Genomic DNA, 26,016 nt, shown 5'->3' with positions numbered 1-26,016 from the left:
GATTGGTGGAAGATCACCTCTTCTGACGTAGCTTCTGCTCTGATAAAATTCAGAGTCACTTGCAGCTGTTTAAGTAAAGTAAGAACATCAGGAGATATGATCACAAACCTCCCATGTATAAGAAAGTTTGGTCTAGCAAGCCTTTTTAAAGTGGATTATAGAGAAAGTGCAGGAAGGAGGAATATTCACCACCAAAGCTAAACAGAACCTCCATGTCTAGAGGCACTGGACCTGTGACCTCCAGGTGCTGGAAACCCAGGTGAGAGGAGGGCACTTACCTTTCCCAGAAGCCCCTCAGTGTCTGGGAGCAGGGTCTGGTCTGTCCCCCCTGCTCTCCCACTGGGCCACCGACTGGCATCTGCAGCTCCCCTGAAGGAGAGGACACCATCCCCGGAGTGGGGAGGACTGTGAGCCTGTGGGCTTTCCCACCCTGAACGAGGGGGCTGCATCGTCTTCAGGAAATCCTGCTTCTGGGCCTCCCTGTGCTGCTGCGGCTGCCCCTCCTCTGCCTCCTGCTTAATTTGACATAAATCTGCCCGAGGCAGAAGATCCCTGATGGTCCCAACTTGGCCGGCAGGAGATTTCCTTCCTTTGCACTCCAGTCTCTCCCTTTGAATGAGTCTCCTGGGTCCCTGCTCTTCCATTTTTATGCCACCCTGTTGGAAAAGAAATAAACACAAAGTAAAATAAAACCCAAGAATAAAAACAAAAGCCCATTTTTTAACGATTAGCCAATTTTTGAAATATATTATTACTCTTTCTATTTCTGATGTTCAGGCTGTGAATGACAATCATTATGTCACCTAAACGGCTCCACCCAGGGACAAGGGGAAGTTATCCAAAGAAACATCAAGGTTTATGGAAGTACAAATAATATTTGGGGGTGGGGGAACCAAGGCAGAGAGGGGGGAATCCAAAAACAACCCATTGAGAGGACTGAGCATGTTCAGTGGACAGGGAATGCTGATCCTGGCTGCAACTTCTAGCATGGTGGAAAGGCAGCAACAGATCTTTGTATATGATTAAGGCTACAACAGACCCACCTGACATTTAAAGTACATGGCTTCACCCAAGAAATCCTGCCAGCTGCAGTTTGTTAGGGGTGTTGAGAACTCTAGCAATAAACTACAGGTCCTGTGGTTCTCTGGGGGAAGCCACGTGATTTAAATGTATGGTATCTGCACAGTCTAAGAAACAAACGGACAAAAGGAATATTGACCAACAAAATCAAAGAACTCACTCCAAAATATTTTAAATTTGTTGGTCATAAACTCTCTTGACTGAAGACACTCTAACTTGCAGTCCACTGGCTGCATACAGCTAGCCAAGCCTCAGGGTGTGTCCTGCTAGTCCCTGCCGTTTCCATCTCCTGATCTTCTAGGATGAAGATCTCTGTCTGTCCTGCAGAGAAAGATGCCTAAGGGGCCCTTAGAGAGATCTTTTCAACTCCAATTTCAGCACAAACCAGGACAGTGCTGAAATGGGGTAAAAGCCCTGCTCTGGAAATAAATGATCCCTCTGGCTGCTCTTTAAAGAGGATTTCTAAAGACCAATCTGAAGGGTCTTTTTTCCACAGATCTCATTGCTAATTCAGAAGGGTCTTCTTGTGCTCTTATTTCTCCTCCACCCCAGCACTGGGGTTGAGTGAAATGAATTGAAATGAAAGGAGTAATAATCTGAACATGAATAGCTATTTTCAATTTCGCCTTCCTCAGTCTTTTACAATACTGTCTTCAATGTTTTTATTATCATTAATTCATTTCCATATGCCACACTTCTGAAGAATCCTCCTTTCCTCTGCATTCTCAAAACTGTCATCCACTTCAAACCTCAGCCTTCATCTGAAAACTCTGCTGTATTACTGAGGAAGGTGGAAATAAAACAATTAATGAGACAGGTTTAAGCCTGTCTCACTTATTCACACGCAGACACAAGAGGTCACTAGCTTTGATAGATTGGGGAAAGATCAGATGCGTTCTCCGGGGAAAAGATCTATTAGCTGTTTTATTAGCCGTGACAGAACAACAGAGCCTCCATGTGTAGGCACAGTGTACCTTGATTTGGGGCAGGCAAAAGAAACCATTTCCTTGCTAAATGAATCTGATGGACATTATTGCCACAAGATGCGATGGTGGTGGCTATCAAAGGCGATCAGACCAATTTACGAAGGAAGGCGATAGGTTTATCAATGGCACTGGCAGAGGAAGGGGGGGCAGGAGTAGTGGCCTGCAAAGGGTGTCAGGGGGGCTGCAGAGTGAGAGGGGCACCTCCCTGCTGCACTGCTCTTCCTCTCCCCCCCCCCGCCTCCCCTTCACTCTCCGCCGTGGGGAGGACCGTCGAAATGGGCTGGGCTCCCTGATGAGGGACAGGGAGAGGGGCGGCAAAAGCCCCAGGTAGGCCGCTGATCCGTGAGCGACTATATGCATCGTCCACCGCGAAGCAGCAGCTGCCTTGGACCCCTCATTCTGCCCCTTGAGCTCAGGACTGAAGGGAGCAGCTCCCCAGGGTCTCCGGCAGGGTCCGTGCCAGCCTGAGCCAGAGATGTTTGCCCCTGTGCCATCCTGCAGATGCCCTGCCCCTGAGCTGCGCCCCTTCCCCTTCCTGCCCGGTTGGGGGGCGCCCTGCAGCCTCTGACTCCACTCGGGGCCTGATCCTGCCAGGCGCACGTGCTCTCCTCCCCCTCCTGCCCCCCCCCGCCTCCTGCACCTCGGACTCCTCGCTCCGTCCCTGCACCGGAATCCGGCTCCTCTCCGGGGAAACTCGCCAGGCCACGGGCCGCTGCTCCTCCGCTCTCCTCGGCGGGGGACAGGAAAGTGCAGCCGCTCTCGAGTCCCCCTGGCTGGCCCCGTTTCCTGCCTCTCCGAGCATCGGAGCTCGCTGGCTGTGGGTTGGGCCCTGGGAGGCTGCGAGGCTGGATGCGCCCCCTTGCGCTGTCCCTCAAAAATTATTGTATCATTGGAATCTACCTGGCATCTTCTCGGATATCCAGAATGTTGCACAAATAAGTCTCCTTGTGATCTGATGTGCAGTCACTGGTTTCCTTATCAGCAAATATTTTCAGAAAGCTGGGACGATGCCACCCTGCAGCCATAGCTGTCAATTTTCAGATTTGAAAATAAGGGATCAGCAGCCTCACCTGCCCCGGGGACAGTCTACAGGATATCTAACAATCCGGGATAGCAGCGGGAAATGGCGCTGGAATAAGGGAATTTCCCGCAAAAAAAGGGAAGATTGACAGCTATGCCTGCAGCCCGAATGGGTAGCTGGAGGAGGCAGTCCAGTTCCCAGCTCTGCTGGTTGGGATCATGCAATCACTTAGCTCCAGCAACCGACCTTTCCAAACCCTCCAACATGTCTCTGATGAAAATAGGAACATCCCATTCCATAAATATAATTTTCCTATTTATATACCGCACATCTTATTACATTGCCCCAGCCACTCTGGGAAGTTTCCAACATATATAAAAAACATAATAAAACATTAAACATTTTCAAACGTCCCTCTACAGGATTGTCTTCTCAGAGGCCCCGGGGGTCGGATAACTCCATTCCCTCCAGCATTTCTTCAATGAAAATAGGGAGACCCTAAGGAAAAGCGGGACATTCTGGGATCAAATCAGAAACCAGGATGGCATCTCTAAATCAGGGACATTCCTGGGAAATAGTGGCACTTGGAGGGTTTGTCTTTCCCTGCTTTATCATTCGCTGCCTCTGGTCTCCTGCATCCATTTAGCAGAGAAGGGGAGCGGTTTTGGCCTTCATACTTCTCCACCCCCACCCCACCCCCAATCTAACCCAAAACACACACACCATTTGGGAGTGAGGACCAAAAAATATAAAAATCATTTTATTATTTTATTACTTATTTTTGCAGTTCAATCTACTGTATCTATAAATTTTATTGTTTATAGCCAATGGCCACCACAATACAATATGAGCACAAATCACACAGCTGCAAAACAAAAGACATTGCATGCACCAGACCAGGATAAATCTATAGTGCCCAAAATTTATTTTCACGGTTGTTTCAATGGGAAGGATATAGGGCAGCAGAGTCCAGGTGGTGAGGTCCAGATTAGAGTTTCTATCATCCTTGACTGTCTGCCCTGCTGGCTGAAGCGGATGGGAAGTGGACAACAACATCTGGGGACACCTCAATGGTTATTCTGTGATATACAGAATCTACAAAGGATTAAGGCACTGATCCAGAAGAGAATGAACTGAGAAGAGGCCCCACTGAATTATCTTGGAGCAACTGTAACTGTAGTGTGTCAGTGTGATCTGTCTGAAGTGAAACAGAGGAAGATCACTATATAATAATAATAATTTATTATTTATACCCCGCCCATCTGGCTGAGTTTCCCCAGCCACTCTGGGCAGCTTCCAATCAAGTGTTAAAAACAGTACTGCATTAAATATTAAAAACTTCCCTAAACAGGGCTGCCTTCAGATGTCTTTTAAACATAGAATAGCTGCTTATTTCCTTCACATCTGAAGGGAGGGTGTTTCACAGGGTGGGCGCCACTACAGAGAAGGCCCCCTGTCTGGTTCCCTGTAACCTCACTTCTCGCAATGAGGGAACCACCAGAAGGCCCTCGGCGCTGGATCTCAGTGTCCGGGCTGAACGATGGGGGTGGAGATGCTCCTTCAGGTATACAGGACTGAGGCCGTTTAAGGCTTTAAATGTCAGCACCAACACTTTGAAGTGTGCTCGGAAACGTACTGGGAGCCAATGCAGATCTCTCAGGACCGGTGTTATGTGGTCCCGGCGGCCACTAAATGTTAATAAGCAGAAACCTGTGCAGAAACAGAGACAATACTGCTGATGTGAAAGAAAAATGTTTCATAACAAACTATAAGAGAATTCAAGGGAGAACGTGCCCGTGTTTGAATAAGCAGAAGATTGTACAGTGGTACCTCGGGTTACATACACTTCAGGTTACAGACTCCTCTTCTATTCTTCTCAGTTATATGATTATGAAAGTAATGTTCTTTTGAATAGCAAGAGTCTGGCCACTGTATAGTCTGTAAAAAGGAACTATCACCTAGAATAGCTATTTGGCTTCCTAACTATAAGCTACTCTGTTACTTTGGATATCATAAAAATTCAGAGACAGACAGACTTTAATGTTGTATACAGTGTAAGGCTGGGGAATTGAGAGGTGGGGAGAGCGAGCGGGGGGGGGAGGGGTAGTACACTTTCATTATTTTACGAAGTTCATATGCAAGGTGTTTGTGTCAGTGTGACATGGGTAGCTTCTCTTCCTATTCATTTATTTGTCGGGCCAGCCGTTACAAATGGCGCTTAATTCAGCATAAAATAAAGACGCAGAGAGCTAGCTTATTTCCTTGGACTGAGGGGCAGCTCTTTCAGACATCTTCTCCTCTCCAGTCCGGTCACTTTATTACCCTTTGTTCTCTCCAGCCGCATGGCTGCTTGCCAGTGTCTCATGTTACCTCATCTGGCCAAGCTTAAACCCACCCACACCCTATAGGGTCATCACTGCCCAGAGGAAACACAACTCCTTTTAAGGTCAATACAATTCTAATACATGATAAGGCACAGACATGCTGGTCACTGGGTCAGCAAGACACCAGGTGGCACTACAAACCTTTGCCAGGGCTTTCTGGCTCCCACCCTGGCTCCCACATGCCCTCTTTCTTTATATTTTAAGCATAATCATATATATCAGTACCAATGGCTTTGTCGAGCGCGAGAAGCGACTCTTTTGACACTGGAAGCGGGCCGTGGACTGGAGAACCATGCAGTACATACAGAAATTAAAGAATGAATACATTGTATATAGCAACACAAAAAGAATGAATACATTGTATATAGCAACACAAAATAATGCAAATAACTACTATAATAATCACTATAATCAATAAATGTCGAAGCCAACTTCCATCTGGAAGCTAAGAATATAAGAATTCTGATTCCATGCTGCATGGTAGGCTTCTTTTCTAGTTTATTAGCCATGCACTGGTATCGTTTCTATAGCACTGAGATTGGTCACTGTATGTTCCTGTAAGAGAACAAGAGCTATTAAACATGAATTTCAATGTATATTGACAGTTTGGATATATGCCCCATGATTCTTTCCCTCTTTTTAATTTGAAAATAACTGGGGGCAGGCATACATACCCAACATTTAGAAGCATGCAATAAACTAGTAAACGTAATCATATCTTGTACAAAAATATTATTCCTCCATATCTTATGATAATTTTCACCCGTAAAAGTCTTATTCAACAACACTGTTCTTATAGTTCGAGAGTGGCTGAGCCGTGAATACTGCCAGCCAGTGTAGGATTCAGGCAACTGCTGCTTGCCAGCCGATAAGGTGAAATATGGTGGTTTCACTGGACTGTGTCGTCTGCTTCTCTTCCTTGTATAACGGTGCAGCAAGGGATGGCAAGGAAATGGTTAGGAAGCACTTCCGCAGTTGAAGGGACTTGCCATGGCTGCACGCATCGAGCTAGAACCCATAAAGGCTTGTCCTCGACATCCACTGCCGTGTACCCTCGTCCCCACGTGATCAGCGGGACAGGTCCATGCCATGCGGGATCAGGCAAGCGTCTGTACACCACCAAGGGGTGGGGCAGTGCCTCCTCCTTCCTAAAATGCAATTCCGGGGAAGTATGGGTCCTAGTATGTGGATATAAGAGAATGTTAAGCACAAAAATAACTTGGTGAACAGCTGAAGGGATGAGTGCTGTTCGAATGCTTCGGCCGCCAAGCAGTTTTAGCAATAGTGTTTTGAACATCAGGTGCGCTCTTTCCACTATCGCTTGCCCTATGGAGTTAAAGTGTATACCATGAGTTAATTTCACATTCCACAACATACAAAATTCTGAAAATGTTTTAGAAATATACGCTGGACCATTATCAGTTTTGATACGCGTAGGTTTACCCATGACTTAGAAACAGCGGATAGTGTGCTGAAGTAAGGCTTGCAGGGCAAGAAACAAGGAAAACAAGTCAGAATCCAAGGAAGGAGTTATATAAGATATTGGTAAAATAGCAAAAAGCGATATACATACTGAGTATCCACAATAAGATTGAAAGAATGAGTAGGAAAGGATTGAAAGGCAAGAATCACAGCCGCTAGTGCAGCTGGCTGGGCAGAAGACTGTGGAGAGGTAAATAACTTTTTCTATTTTCCTCCCTCTTCCCATGTCACCCCCCCTCTTTTTTGTTCCATCCGTGAGAAGGGTTAGTGCAGAGGGGAGAGGTGTGAGAGATAAAGGGTTTGTCAAAACATAAGTGACTTGTGTCAGAAATGTCAAACGATCATCCTTTAGAGGATTAAAAATGATGACCTATAAAATCAGCCAAAACAATTTGCATGGCAGCATTTGTGATCAATAAATGCTGCTGTTCAGTCTGTGAAAATGGCATATAAATTGATGCAACATCAAAACTGCTCAAAGTTATTGCACGTGAACGTCCTTTGATAACAATTGTCTGATGTGGATTCATTTGCGGAATAAATGTTCTTCAAAGGGGTATGAGGTAAATGTAACCATTCTATAATGCAGATAGTCTTCTTCTTGTCCATCTGAGCATATAAATTTCCTGTTGGCAACAATGGTGTAGCAAATACTGCCAGATGCAGCTTGTGTTCAGCACCTCTAGGTGGCGCATGCGGAAAGGTTTCAATGCTTCATTCACAAAATTTTGGCAAAGTGTAGGGGAGTTCCGCATGCTGTTGTGGCAGAACAATCCACTGATATCGCTGGGTGGATTGCAATTTGTTATATACTGGCAATGTAAAAGCAAACTGTTCCTTTCTGCTGGATCCAGTGGGATAGAAATGTTTCAATGTGGCCAAAGTCAATTGTTCAGAAATAAGCTGTTCAGAAACGAGATGGTGCCATTGCTGCGGTTTTTTCTTTTGGTGGAGGCCACTGTTCTACCCACACTGAGGTATCAGTGATCTTGGTTTGCCATGCTGGAAACGCTGTATTGATAGCTACAGGTTGGTTTTTATCTTTCGCTGCTGCCAGCAATTGAGCCTTGTGGGTGGCTGTACCAACAGACTGGCAAATGCGTAGCATCGTAGCTGCATCAATGGCAGGAAGGTGTATTATCGGGCGCAACGCAACCTTACAATCCTCAGTGGCATTTTCAAAGGCCAATTGTTTGATAATTATTTGTTTGGCTTCAGGATTTTCAATTTGGCTACTCACTGCTGTAATCAGCCTGTCCATAAAGGAAGGATATGATTCTCTAGGTTCTGGGATTTTTCTCATTGCTTGTTTAGCAGCAAGAGCTGTATCCCTCAATAAGATCTGCAGCAGTGTGGCTTGTACTGAAGCCTGAGCATAGGGCTCACGCCCCATCATAGCATCCATCACATCTGCGAGGGTAGAGTTAGGATTATTTCCTCTGATTTGTTGCAGTAAAGCAGGAGCATAAACACCACAGGCAATTTCCCATTCGTGAGCAAATAATACACCAGCTGATGGGGGTAAAACTGTACGTGCCAAAGGCTTGATTTCATCTGGAGCCAAAAGCTGGGCTAATGTGGTTTCTGCTGGATCACCAGCAGGTGGCACAATAACAGGGAATGCCATAGTATCCTGAGTTAAGTTACAGGCAAATACTGCACGTTGCAAAGGGGTAGCTGCTTTTGCTGCTGCTGAAAGAGCAGGATCATTTCCAGCCAGACCACGGTATTTTTGCAGGATTGGGTCTTCTGGTGAGGAACTGCAGTCTGGAGGTTTGGGATCTGGGGCTGCAGCAGGCAAAGCAAGGGCTGGAACACATGGCAGGACAGCAGGTTGAATTAAGGAAGCTGAAGCTTGTGTTGGCAATGCAGCTATGGAGATATTTTTTGGTGATAAAGAATCCATAGCATATCGAACTTTGCACCATGCATTTAAATTCCGAACACCAATGCTGGGAAGCCCATGAAAATGTGTTCCAATTTCATCCCAATGTTTTAATTCCAAAGTTCCTTCTGCAGGAAACCAGGGGCAATGTTCATCAATTGCCAGAATGAGCTGTATCAAATCTCCCTCAGGAACTTCCAATTTGTTGCAGGAGAGGAGAAATTTTAAGTCTTTTAAAAATTTCTGTTGGGGAGTAGTCAAAGAGCTGCCCATTTTTCTAAAATCAATATTTAAGGGATCGACTAACCTTGGATCCGTAGATGAATAGCGCTTGCAACCTTTTCCAGACGAGGTAAGTCGATGAATATCCACTGCTTGGATCAAAAATCTTCTCACAGTCTGGCCCAGACTGTTTGCTTCAAATCTTGCTTCTTAGCTCTCTTTTAAAAACCTCAGTCGTATCTTTTATTCAGCCTCACACGGGGCACCACTTGTCGGGCCAGCCGTTACAAATGGCGCTTAATTCAGCATAAAATAAAGACGCAGAGAGCTAGCTTATTTCCTTGTACTGATGGAGCAGCTCTTTCAGACATCTTCTCCTCTCCAGTCCGGTCACTTTATTACCCTTTGTTCTCTCCAGCCGCATGGCTGCTTGCCAGTGTCTCATGTTACCTCATCTGGCCAAGCTTAAACCCACCCACACCCTATAGGGTCATCACTGCCCAGAGGAAACACAACTCCTTTTAAGGTCAATACAATTCTAATACATGATAAGGCACAGACATGCTGGTCACTGGGTCAGCAAGACACCAGGTGGCACTACAAACCTTTGCCAGGGCTTTCTGGCTCCCACCCTGGCTCCCACATTTATTAGTTTTCATTGGCAGTGAGAAAGATCGGGGGGCCCAGGGCACAGTTGGTTGCCTTCAGTTGACTGCAGTAAAGGTGGCGGAGGCTGAACCATTTTGAGGAAGAGATAGTTGTAATTCTTGGTTTGGTCCTTCAAGTAAAGGTAAAGGTAAAGGGACCCCTGACCATTAGACCCAATTGTAGACAACTCTGGGGTTGCGGCGTTCATCTCGCTTTACTGGCCGACGGAGCCGGCGTACAGCTTCCGGGTCATGTGGCCAGCATGACTAAGCTACTTCTGGTGAACCAAAGCAGCGCACAGAAACGCTGTTTACCTTCCCGCCGGAGCAGTACCTCCGGCGGGAAGGTAAATATCTTCTTAAATATAAATATTCTTAAATAAATATCTACTTGCACTTTGACGTGCTTTTGAACTGCTAGGTTGGCAGGAGCAGGGACCAAGCAACGGGAGCTCACTCCGTCACGGGGATTCAAACCACCGACCTTCTGATCGGCAAGCCCTAGGCTCTGTGGTCCCTTCAAGTACTTGTTGAAGTACTTGTTGAAGTACCCTTCCAAGTACTTGCTGTTAAAGTTGTTCCGTGGAATTCCTGATCTGGACCTTGTGTGGAAATGAATTCTCTCCATCACAAAAATAAGTTTTTTTTTTTATAATATTTTTATTCAAGAATTTTTCATACATAACATACATAAACATACAAAGACAAAAACAAAACAAACAACAAAAAAAACATGTACCATTTCATATCCTAATTTCTTATACCTTCCTTCCCCGACTTCCTCATGCCTCCCTTTTCTGTATTCCAAATTCTTATCAATTACTCAGCAAATCTTCCCTTATTTTAATTTAAGTTTAAGCTAACCTTCCTTATTCTCCTTGTCACAAAAATAAGTTTTGAAGCTTTACCGCAGAACAGTCTTAAACAGTCTAACAATAAAATAAACATGATAAAGTAACACGTTGCAAACAGTGTCCAGTCCTTTATGTAATTCAGTAAGCTTTCCTCTCTCTGGTCCCAGAGGGAGATCCTAAGCTTCTTCAACATTGCATGACTTATTTGCAACTGCTGCTGCTGCTTCTCCTAGCCATCTCTAGCAAGAACACACTGGCTTCTCAAGTTTAAGCTTCCTTCCGTGAGAGCTCTGCAGCTTATGCCTCCAGCGATGAGTTATGAGGAAAGATCCAGCCTCCTCTGAAGCTTTTGTCAGAGTGGAACCTCTTGCCTAAGTCTAAGAGAAACTTCCCTTTATAGTATTTTTATTACAATGCATTCAAGCACAGCATTATATGTACTTTAAACTTACTGTATAGCACTTGTTCCCTTCCAAGTAACAATGACACTTACAAACAGGTTGTCACTTTCTTTTTCTATGTTTGCTTCGTATGCCCCAATGTTCTCTCTCTTTCCCCTCAAATGCTCCAGGCGACCACAGATGAGTGTCTAAAGAGAAACCAAAAGCTCAGAGTTTGGGGGTGGGGTGAAACCTTGAATATCAGGTTGCCTCCTAGTCCCTGCTATTAGATTTCTATTTGGTAAGTGTTGTAGGAGTTTTAAGGTTTTTTAGCTGTATATTTAAAAAACAAGGCTCTTGTGAGATGTTTAATTATTTTGTTATTCTGACATTGCATTGCACAGGAGCACCTTTGCACAGCTGTTTGAATTTTTTATATGAAAAAAGAATAAGAATGCATTCTAAAGGGTTTCTTTAGAAGCAGAACAAGTATTTTATTTTTAATAACAGAGGAAATGATGCCCAATTCTTAGTGCTCATCCTGGCTTTAAGATTAGCAGTCACAAAAACCCTCACAAAAAGCTATGAAATGATTTTGTTAGCAAGATTCAAGGTTAATTCCTGCCTTGTATTCGTGGGCTGCCTCTTCCTTGAGAACCAAAATTTTAAAAGATGATGCTGTTAAGGTGCTACACTCATTATGCCAGCAACTTTGGAAAACTCAGCAGTGGCCAGAGGATTGGCGAAGGTCAGTCTACATCCCAATCCCAAAGAAGGGCAGTGCCAAAGAATGTTCCAACTACCACACAATTGCGCTCATTTCACACGCTAGCAAGGTTATGCTTAAAATTCTACAAGACAGGCTTAAGCAGTATGTGGACTGAGAACTCCCAGAAGTGTGGGGATTTGGATCCAGAAAAGGAGCAGACGGGGAAAGGTTAAGCAGAATCCCACCCACCCACTGCGCCACCCTTAGGTGTGCTCAGCCTTCGCCTGCTTCATGACTCCACCTAGCATGAGAAGGCAGGATGGAGCTCCAGGAAACAGGAAGTGGTCCTTCAACCAGCCAGGACATCTCAGCATCACAGACAGATCCAGTCTCCTGCTGTGGAGTCAAGAGTGGCCCTGGGATGACAGAGAGAGGAGGGGAAGGGGCCAGGGACAGAAGGAATGGCAGGGCTTCAGATGCTCCCTTGGACTCCTCCCCTGACACCAAGGGGAGCACCTCTTCTGGGGCTGAAAGCATTGGCGTGGTTTGATTTTATCAGCATTGCAAGTAAGCATAGAAGGAAAGGTAAAGAACACCTAAACAGTTTATTAAAGTATCTGTGATTTTTCCCCTGTGTGAGTTCGTTGATGTCTTCTAAGTGTTCCACTTTCACTGAAGCTCTTTCCACATTCAATACATTTAAATGGTTTCTCCCCTGTATGAGTTCGTTGGTGTCTTCTAAGTGATCCACTATCACTGAAGCTCTTTCCACATTCAATACATTTAAATGGTTTTTCCCCTGTGTGAGTTCGTTGGTGTATTCTAAGTGATCCACTATCACTGAAGCTCTTTCCACATTCCATACATTGAAATGGTTTCTCCCCTGTATGAGTTCGTTGGTGTATTCTAAGTATCCCACTTGTACTGAAGCTCTTTCCACATTCAACACATTTAAATGGTTTCTCCCCTGTATGAGTATGTTGGTGTATTCTAAGTGTATCATTTCGACTGAAGCTCTTTCCACATTCAATACTTTTAAATGGTTTCTCCCCTGTGTGAGTTCGTTGGTGTATTCTAAGTGCTCCACTTTCACTGAAGCTCTTTCCACATTCAAAACATTCAAATGGTTTCTCCCCTGTGTGAGTTAGTTGGTGTATTCTAAGGTCTCCACTTTCACTGAAGCTCTTTCCACATTCAAAACATTCAAATGGTTTCTCCCCTGTGTGAGTTCGTTGGTGTATTCCAAGTTTTCCACTTTCACTGAAGCTCTTTCCACATGCCGTACATTCAAATAGTTTCTCTCCTTTGTGACTTTTTTGTTGTATCCTCAATTTCTTTGTTTCCCCCCATAAATTCACATGTGGCTTCATAGAATTCTGACTTTCATCTTCCTCACCTGTTTGGGAGTCTGGGAGGAAAGAGAATCCTGTTAGACTTTCAAGAAAGACAAAAAGGGAACTGAATACATGTCAATCCCAATCTGTACCTTCTCTCATTTTAACACCTTCATTCTCCACTATCCTCTCTAGGTTCCAAATTTTACGAAAACTGATTAGATAGTGGCAAGAGCAACACATGATCACTCCATTCAAACTTAATAAAGCACCATCGTTTTATAATACAGATTGTCAGGGAACTGACATCGGAGCCAGAGGCAGAGGGAAGGCTCCAGAGGGATGCCAGAGAGGGTCCTAGTAGGGAGAGAGGCAGCCCATCTGCTGGGGAAGGAAATCAGCTTAACACCAGTGGTGAAGGGGGGCAGATGGGGGAATCGGAGAGGAGGCTCCAGGACTCTTCACCGGAGACCAGCGGGGAGAGCACAGGTACTCCGCTGCCCACATCCTCCCTGTGCAGAAGACTTCCACGCAGGGAGAGTAGGAGGAGACTTGGCGTCAAAGAACTTCTTTGCTGGAAGAAGTTCAAGAAACGCCCACTGACGGATTCTGCCAGCGACTGAGACAGCCACGGGTGAGAGGCTGTCCAGACAGAAAGGGTTCAACCAGGCAACCTAGCCAGGAGGGGCGGCAACTTACACACGAGCAACCCCTAGAACCATTACAGCAATCCGTCAGTCACCGACGTTGCTTGTGCGCAGCCCCAGAGAGGCAGCACGATGAGCCAAACCAGGGCAGCCGGAGAGACGGAGCAAGCAGCTGGAGTGCAAAGTCTGATAGAGAGGAACCGAGACTTGGAACAGCATTTAGCTCTCCTGACGGCGCGGCTGGACGAAAGACGGACTCAGGATGCACAGGTCAGACCCACCCCCATCGCAAGGAAGGTACTGGGGCTGGTACACAAGTTTGGGGGGATTACAATGCGTTCCGAACGGGACTATAATGCGTTCCGAACAGAAATAGAGTACGCTTTGGAACTGCAGCATAATGACTTTGCTGATGACGGGGAGAGGGTAGCCTACATTGTGGGGCATCTGGAGGATGGGGCACGGGAATGGATCAGGCCCCTAATGGCGACGCAAAATGATGCCTTGAAGGACCTTAAGAAATTCTTCCAGGCAATGAATGCGATGTACTCCAGTGAAGTGGAGCAAAGTGTGACTCGGCGGGAACTGATGGGGTGCAAGCAGGGGAGCCAGTCAGTTAGAGACTACTGGTCGCGCTTTGCGATGTTGATCCACCGGCTCGGGTGGGCTCTGGGCTCTGAACCGATTCAAATGTTGTTTGAGGAGGGGTTGTCCCCAACTGTGAAGGACGAACTGTCCCACGCACCCCGCCCACAGTTGATGGATCAGCTGACCAAGGCTGTGCTTGCGATTGGAGTGCGGCAGGAAGCGCGGGCTCAGGAGAAACGCAAAGTGAGAGGGGAACGTTGCCATGACTACCGCATTCCTGAAATACCGAGACAGCTTTCCCAGGTGGCTGAGCCAATGGAAATAGATGGCGCGCGCGCGAGGTTTCAAACTCCAGTGAAGGTCGCAAGAGGGAGGGGAAGGATTGGAAAAACACCAAGAAGTGTTTCCTCTGCCAAAGACCAGGACATTTTGCCAGGGTCTGCCCTCAAAGAAAGGCCTGGCAAGGGATGGTGGGGGCTGCTGGCTGCGAGGAGAAGGGGGAGGAAGGGCAGGCGCAGGGAAACAACAACGCCTGGCTGCCAACCAGCGGGGGCAGCAGCCAGGCCAGCAACTAATAGAAGTGCCCCAGCCTGACCCTCCCAGGGCAGCTATAGCCATAGAAGTGGTGCTAGAACTCCCGAATGGGCACCCAGTCAAAGTTGAGGGGCTGCTGGATTCGGGGAGCTCCTGCAATTTCTTCAGCAGGGACTTCGCTCTGGAGCACCAACTCCACCTGCTGCCCCTGGATTTTCCCTTGCAAGTGACCACCATAGATGGCAGGGAACTTCTGGGAGGGGAAGTGACGCACCAGACCCCGCCAATGCGAATGAGGGTTTCCAGGCACACGGAGACCATTGCCTTTCACGTGGCCACACTGGCAGGACCCCCAATAATACTGGGGATGAGCTGGCTGGCACTGCATGATCCAGTAGTGTCATGGCATCAGCGATCAGTCACCTTTGGGTCAGCTTACTGCTTGGAACACTGTCGGGGGGGGGAGAACCCAAGAATGAAAGTGGCCAGGGTGGCTGGGCTGGCGGTGGAAACGAAAGGGGAGGTGCCACCACAATATGCTGACCTGAAGGAAGTCTTCAGTGAGAAGGAGGCGGATAGACTACCCCCCATAGACCCTTTGACTGCCAAATCAACTTACTCCCAGGGGCTCAGCTGCCGGTGGGTAAGCTGTATGCCATGTCTGACCGGGAGATGCAGGAGTTGCGGCAGTTTATTGACAAGAACCTGAAGAGGGGGTTCATAAGGGAATCAAAGGCGGTGGGGGGCAGTCCAGTGTTCTTTGTGGACAAAAAGGAGACTAATCAGCCCAGATTAGTCGTAGATTACTGGGCCTTGAACCTGGTATCAGAACCTGTGACCTTCCCAATGCCCAGGATTGACGACATTTTAACGCGGGTGAGGCAGGGGAAATTTTTTTACCAAGCTAGACCTCAGGGGAGCGTACAATTTGATTAGGATAAGGGAGGGGGACGAATGGAAAACCACCATGTTCACCCCCCTGGGGGCTTTTGAGTACTTAGTCATGCCATTTGGATTACAATCGGGCTCCGCCTGCTTTCAAGCATTCATGCACCACGTGTTGGGGCCCCTGCTGTACAAGAACTCCGTAGCCTTTTTGGACGACGTCTTAATCTATTCGGACAATGAGAAGCAACATGTCAGAGACGTCAGGGAAGTGCTAAAGAGACTGCAAAAGCACCACTTGTGGGTCAAGCTGGAAAAATGCCAATTTCACGCCAGAGAGCTCGAGTTTCTGGGGTACAAGTTGTCAGACAAGGGCCTAGCTATGGACCCAAGCAAGTTGCAGGCAGTGCTGGAATGGAAGGCCCCCAAAACCCGGAAGGATGTGCAGAGGTTCCTAGGGTTCAGCAACTTCTACAGGAAGTTCATCAAGAACTTCGCCCACTTGACAGCGCCCATTACAGATTGTCTCTGTAGCAAAAAGAAGTTCGCCTGGACAGAAAGTGCCCAGCAATCCTTTGAAAGACTGAAGAAGGCGTTCGCTTCGGAAGAGCAGCTCCTGTACGTTGATCTGGAGAAGCCCATGAGGCTGGAGACCGACGCATCCGACCGAGCCATTGGAGCGGTACTTTTGCAGCCAGGGGCCAAGCAGGGCTGGAGGCCGTGTGCCTTTTTCTCGAGGAAGCTGAGCAAGTCGGAGCAAAACTATACGGTGTATGACCGCGAACTGCTTGCGATCTATGCAGCGTTTCGCCGATGGAGACATCTGTTGATAGGGGCGCAGCACAAGATCCAGGTTTGTACTGACCACAAGAACTTGGAATACTGGAGAACCGCGCGAGTACTCAACCAGAGACAGATTCGATGGGCACAGGAGTTCTCCAAGTTTTCCTTCAAGATCTTATACGTGCCGGGAGAGGAGAACGTAAGAGACGATGCTCTCTCCCAGAGGCCGGAGTACATGGAAGGAGAGGGACCGCCGGAGATCCGACACGTGTTCCCCGAGAACCGATGGGTGTGTGGGGGAGCGTTGGTTGGGAAACGAAAACTGGCCAGGCTTACTAGAAACAATGTGTTCACTCAAACGAAAATCAGGGAACTCCGGGACGGAAGGGAAAACCATGGAGGGTTTGAGGAAAAGGAAGGGCTACTGTACTATAAGGGGGCGCTGTATGTACCGGGGGAGACATTGAGGGGAAAGGTACTCAACTCCACGACAACCCAACAGCTGGGCACTTTGGACAGCACAAAACCATGCTGCTCGTCACCAGGCAGTTATGGTGGCCAAGGGTGAGGGAAGATGTACGGGAATATGTACGGGGGTGCGACCGCTGCCAGAGGGCAAAGGGGGAGAGGGCTGCCCCCGCAGGGTTACTGGAACCCTTACCCACGCCGGGAAGACCCTGGGAGGTGGTGTCCATTGATTTTATGACAGATTTGCCCAAGTCAAGGGGGAAGACAGCAGTCATGGTAGTAGTCGATCTACTGACGAAGATGTGCCATTTCATAGCTTGCTCACATGCGGTGACGGCAGAGGAGACAGCCAGGTTGTTTGTGGATCACATCTTCAGGCTGCATGGGACTCCCTCGAGGGTCATCTCGGATCACGGGAAACAATTTACTTCCCGGTTCTGGAGGAAGCTCATGAGCTTGCTGCAGGTCGAGGTGGGCTTCTCGACGGCGAGACACCCGGAAACCAACGGGCAAGCAGAAAGAGCGAACAGTATACTCCAGCAATACCTACGCTGCTGCGTCAGCGAGAGACAGAACTAGAGAAACTAGCGCTGGCTGAATTTGCGTACAATAACGCTGAACATGTGTCCACGGGAATGAGCCCGTTCATGGCCAATTATGGGTGTCACCCCAGGGCCTTCTGGGGAGGGGGGAGGAAGGATGGAGTGTACCTGCGGCAGAGCAGTTTGTGGAAGAAATGGAGGCCTTGCACCAGCAACTCAAGATGAACTTGGAGCGGGCCAAGGAAGTTTACAAGAGGCAGGCAGACAAGCACCGTCGGGAGGGGGAGGCCATATGGGTGGGAGACCGGGTGTGGTTGTTAACCCAAGGGTTACCCCTGAAGGGAAGGTGCAAGAAGTTGCAGCCAAGGAGGCTGGGACCTTTTGAGGTAACACAGCAGGTGAACCCTGTGGCATTCAAGCTCAAGTTGCCTGACAGCATGAAGATACACCTGGTGTTCCATAGGTCCCTACTCTCACCGTACAGGGAGGGGCGGGAATTTCCCGGGTGGGAGGCAGGAGTCACCACCCACCCGAGAGTAGAGGAGAGGGAACACCACAACCAAGCTACGGAAATACTCAATTCAAGGTGGCGAGGGCGTCCGGTGGAGTACTTGGTAGCTTGGGAGGGAGAACCCAGGTCAGAAAACACGTGGGTCCCCGCTGAGGCGATCAATGACGGGTATCTTGTGGAAGAATTCCACAGCCTGTTCCCAGATAAACCAGAACCACTAGCGAGATTCTGGGAGGAAGAATTTGGAACCACAGACGACGAAGAGGACTTTGTGGGTTTTCCTGCCTCCGAAGAGGAGGGAGGGGAGGCGTCAGAGGGAGAAGAATCAGACTGGGAGGCCCACCCCGCGGGAAGAGATCAGAGCGGGTGGGAAGCGGGTTTTGAATCCTCAGAGGATGGCAACAGCTCCTTCAGGGGATTCCCCGCATCGTCAGCTGAGGAAAGGGACGAGGTTGGATCAGAAGGTCGGGCCGGGGGTGGAGGGGGTCCTGGGGGGGGGGAGGTGGATGTCAGGGAACTGCCATCGGAGCCAGAGGCAGAGGGAAGGCTCCAGAGGGATGCCAGAGAGGGTCCCAGTAGGGAGAGAGGCAGCCCATCTGCTGGGGAAGGAAATCAGCGTAACACCAGTGGTGAAGGGGGGCAGATGGGGGAATCGGAGAGGAGGCTCCAGGACTCTTCACCGGAGACAAGCGGGGAGACCACGGGTACTCCGCTGCCCACACCTTCCCTGCACAGAAGAGTTCTGTGCAGGGAGAGTTGGAGACTTGGCGTCAAAGAACTTCTTTGCTGGAAGAAGTTCAAGAAACGCCCACTGACGGATTCTGCCAGCGACTGAGACAGCCACGGGTGAGAGGCTGTCCAGACAGAAAGGGTTCAACCAGGCAACCTAGCCAGGAGGGGCGGCAACTTACGCACGAGCAACCCCTAGAACCATTACACAGATCTGTGGTGGAAGTGGCTTATTAGACACATCTATTTTTTCTTTCTGAAGTGAAGAAATGATCTCAGGCTCAAGTAACAGTGTCTCCTTGTGAAATAAGTAAAATTTAAGTGCTACATGTAACTGTAAAAATATTGCAATATATTGGAACCTAAGAAGAGCCTGCTGGATCAGGCAAAGGCCCACCTAGTCCAGCATCCTCTTCTCACAGAGGCCAACCAGATACCTGTGGGAAACCGGCAAGCAGGACTGGAGCACAAGAGTCTTCTCTGCCTTTGTGTGCTTTCCAGAAACTAGTATTAAGAAGCATTGTTGCCTGGACCAGGGCAGAGCAGAGACGTCAGTCTTATCCTTTTCTTCAAACTATCCATGTTGCTGGCTGTCACTGTCTCCTGTAGGATATATTCCATAGATGAACTACGCTTCTGTTTATTCATCTTTTGCAGCCCTTAAAAGCTGAAAAATATATTATGGCCTAAGCTTTTGTGGGCTGCAGCCTGACAAAGTGGACTCTTGACCAGGAAAGCTGGTGCCACTATAAACTTTTATTATTATTTTTTTGTAAAATAATATTTTTATTAAGTTTAACAATAGAAAAATAGGACAATAAAAACACAGAAAAACAATATAAAACACAACAATACAAACTTTCACAATACATAAAATACACACATTTAACATGAGGGGAAAAAGAACAGTCAACACACAAAAAATAGAATAAGAAAAAACACAAATCACTCTTTTCTAATTATTTATCTTCAATTAACTTATTTTCCTGACTTCCTCACGCCTCCCTTTTTTATATCCCTTTTTAGCAATTAGTTCAGCAAATTCATATCCTACTACTTTGTCCTTATATATTTTACCTCCCAAATTTCAAATTTTTATCTCTTATTACTAGAACCCCTTCATTTTATTTCAATGTCATCAGCATTCATACATTTTACAATACTTCTGTAAATAAATTTTAAATTTCCTCCAATCTTCTTCCACCAACTCTTCTCCCTGGTCTCGGATTCTGCCAGTCATCTCAGCCATTTCCATATAGTCGATTACTTGCATCTGCCATTCTTCCAAGGTGGGTAATTCTTGTGTCTTCCAATACTTTGCAATGAGTATTCTTGCTGCTGCTGTAGCGTACATAAAAAAAGTTCTATCCTTCTTTAACACCAATTGGCCGACTATGCCCAGGAGAAAGGCCTCTGGTTTCTTCACGAAAGTATACTTAAATACCTTTTTTATTTCATTATAAATCATCTCCCAGAAAGCCTTAATCCTCGGGCACATCCACCAAAGGTGAAAGAATGTACCTTCAATTTCTTTACATTTCCAACATTTATTATCGGGCAAATGGTATATTTTTGCAAGCTTGACTGGGGTCATGTACCACCTATACATCATTTTCATAATATTTTCTCTTAAGGCATTACATGCCGTAAATTTACTCTCAGTGGCCCACAACTGCTCCCAGTCGGCAAACAAAATATTATGACCAATATCTTGTGCCCATTTAATCATAGCAGATTTTACCGTTTCTTCCTCAGTACTCCATTTCAACAGCAAATTATACATTCTTGATAATATCTTAGCATTGGGTTCTAACAATTCTGTTTCCAACTTTGATTTTTCCACCTGAAAACCAATTTTTTTGTCTTGGTTGTAAACCTCTCTTATTTGAAAATAATGTAACCAGTCTCGCACCTTCCCTTTGAGCTTCTCATAACTCTGCAATTTCAGCTTGTTACCATCCTGTTCCAAAATTTCACAATACTTTGGCCATTTTGCCTCCATATTAAGTTTTTTCATAGCTTTCGCTTCCATAGGTGATAACCACCTTGGGGTTTTGTTCTCCAAAAAGTCTTTATATCTTGTCCAGACATTAAATAGTGCTTTCCTGACAATATGGTTTTTGAATGCTTTATGCGCTTTAACCTTGCCATACCACAAATATGCATGCCACCCAAATACATTATCATAACCTTCAAGATCTAGGATGTCAGTGTTGTCAAGAAGTAGCCATTCCTTCAACCAGCAAAAAGCTGCTGATTCATAATAAAGTTTAAAGTCCGGCAGGGCAAACCCCCCTCTGTCTTTAGCATCAGTAAGTATCTTAAATTTTATTCTGGGCTTTTTGCCCTGCCAGACAAATCTAGAGATATCTCTTTGCCACCTCTTGAAACAGTCCATCTTGTCAATAATTTGTAATGATTGAAACAAAAACAACATTCTCGGCAATACATTCATCTTAATGACAGCAATCCGACCCAACAAGGAAAGCTTCAAATTCGACCAAATCTCTAAATCCTTCTTCACTTCTGACCAGCATTTCTCATAATTATCTTTAAATAAATTTGCATTCTTAGCAGTCATATTCACCCCCAAGTATTTTACCTTCTTTACTAATGTCAAATCTGTCTCTTTCTGAAACCTCTCTCTCTCCATTGGCGTCAAGTTTTTCTCCAAAACCTTAGTTTTTAACTTGTTTAACTTAAAGCCTGCCACATGACCAAACTCCTGGATTAATTCTAAAGCCCTTTTGGTACTAGGTACTGGCTCTTGTAATGTCAATACAAGATCATCTGCAAAGGCTTTAAGTTTATATTGTTTTGCTCCGACCTGAACACCATGAATCAGCTGGTCCCTTCTTATCATGTTTAGCAAAACCTCCAGGACCGAAATAAAGAGCAGTGGGGAAATTGGGCAGCCTTGTCGTGTCCCTTTCTCAATTTTAAATTCTTCTGTCACTATGTTATTAACTATAAGTTTAGCCTTTTGTTCAGAATAAATCGCACCTATACCATTTTCAAAATTTTGTCCAACCCCCATCCCCTGCAGATTTTTCTTCATAAAAATCCAAGAAATATTGTCAAAGGCTTTCTCCGCATCTACGAATATCAAAACCGCTTTTGTATTAATATTCACTTGTAACTTTTCCAAAAAGTTAATTACATTTCTCATATTATCAGACAAATGTCTACCAGGGAGAAAGCCAGCCTGGTCTTTATGTATCATTTCTGCTAAAACTTTTTTAAGTCTTTTAGCCAGAATATCAGCAAAAATGTTGTAATCCACATTAAGCAGGGATATGGGAGGATAGTTCTTAAGTTGTGTCTTCTCAGACTCAATTTTAGGTATAAGTGTGATGAAGGCTTCTTTCCACGACTCCGGCGCCTTTTTCCCTCCATGATTGCATTGCAAACCTCCTTTAGTGGTTGAATCAAATAGTCCTTCAGAGTTCTGTAATATTTGGAGGTTAATCCATCGGGCCCTGGAGATTTTCCCAGTTGCATAGTCTATATGGCACCTTCAACCTCTTGTTCTGATATTTTAGAATTCAGCAATAATTTATTTTCTTGAGAGATTTTTTGTATGAGAGATTATTTGTATGAGAGTATTTATTTATTTGTATTTAATTTGTTTCTCCTCCGTGTGAGTTCGTTGATGTATTCTAAGTGCTCCACTTTCATGGAAGCTCTTTCCACACTGCATACATTTAAATGGTTTCTCCCCTGTGTGAGTTTGTTGATGTATTTTAAGTTCTCCACTTCGACTGTAGCTCTTTCCACATTCCATACATTCAAATGGTTTCTCCCCTGTGTGAGTTTGTTGATGTCTTCTAAGTGCTCCACTTTCACGGAAGCTCTTTCCACACTGCATACATTTCAATGGTTTCTCCCCTGTGTGAGTTCGTTGGTGTATTCTAAGTGATCCACTCTCACTGAAGCTCTTTCCACATTCCATACATTTAAATGGTTTTTCCCCAGTGTGAGTTCGTTGGTGTATTTTAAGTTCTCCACTTCGACTGTAGCTCTTTCCACATTCCATACATTTAAATGGTTTCTCCCCTGTGTGAGTTCGTTGGTGTATTTTAAGTTCTCCACTTCGACTGTAGCTCTTTCCACATTCCATACATTTAAATGGTTTCTCCCCTGTGTGAGTTCGTTGATGTCTTCTAAGTGTCCCACTTCGACTGAAGCTCTTTCCACAACCCACACATTCAAATGGTTTCTCCCCTGTGTGAGTTTGTTGATGTCTTCTAAGTGCTCCACTTTCATGGAAGCTCTTTCCACACTGCATACATTTAAAAGGTTTCTCCCCTGTGTGAGTTCGTTGGTGTATTCTAAGTGATCCACTCTCACTGAAGCTCTTTCCACATTTTATACATTTAAATGGTTTTTCCCCAGTGTGAGTTCGTTGGTGTATTTTAAGTTCTCCACTTCGACTGTAGCTCTTTCCACATTCCATACATTTAAATGGTTTCTCCCCTGTGTGAGTTCGTTGGTGTATTCTAAGGCCTCCACTTTGACTGTAGCTCTTTCCACATTCAATACATTTAAATGGTTTCTCCCCTGTGTGAGTTTGTTGATGTCTTCTAAGTGATCCACTATCACTGAAGCTCTTTCCACATTCTATACATTTAAATGGTTTTTCCCCTGTATGAGTTCGTTGGTGTCTTCTAAGATGTCCACTTTCACTGAAGCTCTTTCCACATTCAATACATTTAAATGGTTTCTCTCCCGTGTGAGTACGTTGGTGTATTCTAAGTGATCCACTATCACTGAAGCTCTTACCGCACTCCATACATTTAAATGGTTTCTCCCCTGTGTGAGTTTGTTGGTGTATTCTAAGTGCTCCACTTTCACTGAAGCTCTTTCCACATTCTATACATTTAAATGGTTTTTCCCCAGTGTGAGTTCGTTGGTGTATTTTAAGTTCTCCACTTCGACTGTAGCTCTTTCCACATTCCATACATTTAAATGGTTTCTCCCCTGTGTGAGTTCGTTGGTGTATTCTAAGGCCTCCACTTTGACTGTAGCTCTTTCCACATTCAATACATTTAAATGGTTTCTCCCCTGTGTGAGTTTGTTGATGTCTTCTAAGTGATCCACTATCACTGAAGCTCTTTCCACATTCTATACATTTAAATGGTTTTTCCCCTGTATGAGTTCGTTGGTGTCTTCTAAGATGTCCACTTTCACTGAAGCTCTTTCCACATTCAATACATTTAAATGGTTTCTCTCCCGTGTGAGTACGTTGGTGTATTCTAAGTGATCAACTATCACTGAAGCTCTTACTGCACTCCATACATTTAAATGGTTTCTCACCCGTGTGAATTCGTTGGTGTATTCTAAGTGCTCCACTTTCACTGAAGCTCCTTCTACATTCAATACATTTAAATGGTTTCTCACCCGTGTGAATTCGTTGGTGTAATTTAAGTTTCCCACTTTCACTGAAGCTCTTTCCACACTCAAAACATTTAAATGGTTTCTCCCCTGTGTGAGTTTGTTGATGTATTCTAAGATGTCCACTTTGACTGAAGCTCTTTTCACATTCAATACATTCAAATGGTTTCTCCCCTGTGTGAGTACTTTGGTGTATTCTAAGATGTCCACTTTGACTGAAGCTCTTACCGCACTCCATACATTTAAATGGCTTCTCACCCGTGTGAGTTCGTTGATGTATTCTAAGTGCTTGACTATGACTAAAGCTCGTTCCACACTTCATACATTCAAATAGTTTCTCTCCTTTGTGAGTTTGTTGTTGTATCTTCAGTTTCTTTGTTCTTCCCAATGAATTGACAGGTGGCTCCATAGAATTCTGACTTTCATCTTCCTCACCTATTTGGGAGTCTGGGAGGAAAGAGAATCCTGTTAGACTTTCAAGAAAGACAAAAAAGGAATGGAACACATGTCAATTCCTATCTGCACCTTCTCTCATTTTAACACCGTCTCCAATCTCCACTGTCCTCTCTAGGGTCCAATTTTTTTGCAAAGCAGATGAGATAATGGCAACAGCAACACCTGAGCACTCCATTCACACTTAATAAAGCACCATCATTTTATAATACAAATCTATGGTGGAATTAGCTTATTAGACACATCTCTGTATTTTTCTTTTTCAAGTGAGGAAATGATCTCAGGCTCAAGTAACAGTGTCTCCTTTGTGAAATCAGTAAAACTTGAGTGCTACATGTAACTGTAAAAATATTGCAATATATTGGAACCTAAGAAGAGCCTGCTGGATCAGGCAAAGGCCCACCTAGTCCAGCATCCTCTTCTCACAGAGGCCAACCCGATGCCTGTGGGAAACCGGCAAGCAGGATTGGAGCACAAGAGTCTTCTCTGTCTTCGTGTGCTTTCCAGAAACTAGTATCAAGAAGGATTATTGCCTAGGACCACGAGGGCAGAGCAGAGACGTCAGTCTTATCTTTTCTTTCAAGCTATCCATGTCACTGGCTCTCACTGTCTCCTGTAGGATGGATTCCATAGATGAACTACGCTTCTGTTGATTCATCTTTTGCAGCCCTTAAAAGCTGATAAATGTATTATGGCTTAAGTTTTTGTGGGGTGCAGTCTGACAAAGTGGACTCTTGACCAGGAAAGCTGGTGCCTGTATAAACCTCTGAGTCTCTTTGTTGGCTTTGTGTACTTATTTTGAAATTTGCACCAAGGTTGTACCACAGTAGCTCCATGGAAGCTCAGGGACGGACAAAATTAGAGGGTGTCAGCTCCGTGAATCTCAAGCTTCTCGTGGCTCTGCTGACAGAGCCTGAGAACGCAAGAGATGTGATTCGGTTGGAATGTGAAGCAGGGGAGGAGCAGCCAAGCTGCAGCAGGAGCAAAGAACAAAGAGCAGGAAGGGGGGGTGACGGGGGGTGGGGGCACAGACTGTTATCTCCAGTTTGAGCTCTGACACAGAGCCCCCGAAATAGCCTGTCCAAAAAATCGTAGGCTCGAGAGAATCTGCGAGAAGAGGGGGAAAGAAAGCGAAAGTGAGGCCTTCTTTGCTGGAGGACTCGGCAACTGCAAGCTGGGATGAATAGGCCGAAGACTGAGCTCCACAGTGATTTATGAGTTTGAGCATTAAGCCTGAGATAATTATTACTGGAGTTGTTTCACGTCTGTGCGGGAGAACCAAGCCATTACACAGGGGCGCTATAAATTATTATCCCACTCACTCACTCACTCACTCTCACAACCCCAGTCTGTAAGATTGGCAATTTTGCACAATTTGCTTATAATACCAGACGCTCTTGGACTTTATATGCCCAATCCTAAGTGTAGACCCTCCAGCCCCAGGAATTGTGTATCATGATAACGGGTCCTTTGTCCCTTAAGCCCACCAAACTGGGGA

General features: G+C 45.7%; 1 pseudogene; it reads right to left on the bottom strand.

Moving 5' to 3' along the window:
- Nucleotides 1-26,016, bottom strand: part of LOC128408778 (zinc finger protein 729-like) — a 117,700-nt pseudogene that overhangs the window by 10,927 nt on the left and 80,757 nt on the right.

This window comes from Podarcis raffonei, chromosome 2, assembly GCF_027172205.1.
Source record: "Podarcis raffonei isolate rPodRaf1 chromosome 2, rPodRaf1.pri, whole genome shotgun sequence".
Taxonomy (NCBI): domain Eukaryota; kingdom Metazoa; phylum Chordata; class Lepidosauria; order Squamata; family Lacertidae; genus Podarcis; species Podarcis raffonei.
This window is presented reverse-complemented; position numbering and strand designations above follow the sequence as displayed.